Source organism: Xenopus laevis, chromosome 3S, assembly GCF_017654675.1.
Source record: "Xenopus laevis strain J_2021 chromosome 3S, Xenopus_laevis_v10.1, whole genome shotgun sequence".
Classification (NCBI taxonomy): Eukaryota; Metazoa; Chordata; class Amphibia; order Anura; family Pipidae; genus Xenopus; species Xenopus laevis.
This window is the reverse complement of record NC_054376.1, coordinates 100,798,173-100,800,861: the sequence shown is the minus strand read 5'-3', so window position 1 is coordinate 100,800,861 and position 2,689 is coordinate 100,798,173. Positions and strand designations below refer to the sequence as shown.

The window sequence follows — 2,689 nt, the reverse complement described above, 5'->3', positions numbered from 1 at the left end:
CAGATCCTGATCGTGAGACCACAATCTTCTCAGAACGATCGTACAATCGTACGAATTTACCATCAACTAAAAAGACCAATTTGCCAGGAAAACAAAGGGGAGCTGCCTGCTTGGCCCTGCAAACATAGATAGATTGCACTGGGACCGACAAAGATTTTTTGACCTGGCCGATCAATTTCCTGACAGATGTTGGCCGAAAAATCATAAGATGTACGATCGTTCGAATCCCACTAACCGCAAGATAATTTCGAAGGATCGTTGCGTCTATGGGGAGCTTTAGCCTCCCAAATTCTTCATTCTCCATCCATGCCCTTATCACTGAGCAGTGCAATAGTACAATAGTAAATAATTATCTCATCTAACTCTTAATATTCAACGATTAAATGATGATCTGTATGTGTATTCATTTAACACCTTTATGAAGGCTGAAATATGTCAGTATATTAATATTATTCAAGTTATTTTTTTAGTTTAGCTTTCACTTTAAAAATGGTAGAAAATTCCTGTTTAGGAAGGAAACATAAGAAATTTCATGGCTGGAGCCATACGTAAGCTTGGTAGCCATGTAATGCAGGTTGCAAGTGGATGGTTGGCTACAAAGCATAAACTGGTATTGACTTTTGAGGGTTACAGAGAGTGTGGGAACGGCTGCTTAGTCAGGAAACATGAAGGATTTAATGGCTCCGGTGGAAAATCCTTTCTGCAGGGAGCTTTACATTCATACTGCAAATACACAAACACAACACAAGTTGTGCACGCTCTATGCCTGGGAGTGGGACATGAAAACAAAATCAACATTTGAAAAAGATAATAGAAGTAATAAACTCACCATTAGTGCAAAGTGCCATTTTTGGGGTTTGGGGGGAAAAGATTTTCTTGCACTTGACTTCATTTGTGGCTAATGTATCAATAACTGCAGGTGCCTTTTTTAAAGCAAATGTGTGCACTTGTGTGATTTCCAGTAATCTATGTCATAATTACATGTGTCCGACTTTTTAGGTGCAATCACTACAATTGATGCAGGCTGCTGTGGGAATCCTGGAGCTAGTTGGTGGTAGGTCCAGGGTATCCCAGCATCAATGAATGCACTTGTGCATAGTTCATGAGGCAGTATTGCTTCTTCGCCATTTGGCTGAGATCAAGTATAATATCTGTTCTTATCAATCAGGGTTCCACCAGTCCCCAATGATGAACTGAGAACTGCTTGGTCGAGGCCTAGGGAAAATTTGCTTGCATTGAAGCCCAAGCTTTTTTTTGCATCCGAGGATTTGCACCCCTGGGGTACCGAAACTCATAGACCTGCACTTTTTTCTTGTGATTTTATGGCACTTTATGCTTAGGCACTTTATTCAGCACTTGCTTATTTTATTCCAGCCTTTTGGCAACGGTGGTAATGGAAATTTAAAAAATCGGCCAATAGGCTGGGGATTGCACACAACCACACTTTTTTGCCTTGCAGCGAAGGGAGTTTGAAGACCCTTGCCCCCTGGCTGTGCCTTTTGTGCCTGGGGGGTCAGGGATAAAGGAACTCCTCCTAGCTTTGGAGATGGGGAACCCGAACATTCTGGATCATTTTTGCACCTTGTGGCCAGGTGACCTGAAGTTTTGATTTAGTCTTTTGTAAGACTAAGTCATAGCACCCTTAATGCACTGTGTACATTTATACACATGGGTGCAACTCCATTTGAAGTAAGCAAATGAGCCCTACTGTATTATAAAAGGTAAAATAAATCCTATCATTATATAAATAAATCAATGCCGAGTTAAAGAGACCTGCAACACCAATTTAAGACACATAGCTCTCTACATCTAGTATAGGTAAATCTAAAAATAACTGGACTTGCTGAGTAATCAATGAAGACGTCTTCATTGATTACTCAGCAAGTCCAGTTGTTTTTAGATTTACCTACACTAGATATACCATGACCTGGATGAATAAAAATCTTCATAGTCATGGCTCTCTACATCACTCTACTCAGGCTACCCACTAGGTTACCACTATTGAAAATGTATGCACGTCTCCATATACATTGGCCCCAACAATACCAACATATAGCTGTACTTGTCATCATTAGCTTCACGCAAGCAAAGGGGGGAATTCACAAAAGTGTCAGGATCGAAAAGATGGATTTTAAATGTCTTAGAAAGTGTCATAGTAACAGACGACAAATTTACAGAGTATTTACCCGCCAATTTTCTGACGTGTACGACACTTTTAAAATAGTGTCATTAAAAGTGGGTGAGTTTTTTGGTGCCACTTTTCTCGACATATTTATTAATTCCTCATAAACTCATTTGTTTTGCCGACAATTTTTCAGACACATTAGGCTCTCTTCAATTGTCTTTTGAAAATGCTCGGTAAAGTGTCATCTGTCCGACGAAAAGATATCTGACATATTATAAAATTGTCGGACTTAGGAGACATTCATAGACGGTAAAATCTGCCTTTGTGGATTTGCAGTTCGTACGACATATTACAAATGTGTCGACCGCCACTTCTGGGTTACTTATTTTACCAACACTTTTGTGAATTCCCCTAAAACACTTTTACGTAACTAAACAGACACACGTTGCACAAACATCAGCCCCTGAGCTCTTCCCACTTAGCCTTCTTGTCAGACATTATTATCTGCAAGGATGACTTATATAGTAGCAAAGCCTGCTTTTACATAATCAGCTTTGTAGCTGC

At 39.9% G+C, this 2,689-nt stretch overlaps 1 pseudogene; it reads left to right on the top strand.

The window, feature by feature from the left end:
- Positions 1-1,112: 1,112 nt before the first annotated feature.
- On the top strand, positions 1,113-1,330 carry LOC121402334 (annotated as a pseudogene).
- Positions 1,331-2,689: the final 1,359 nt, after the last annotated feature.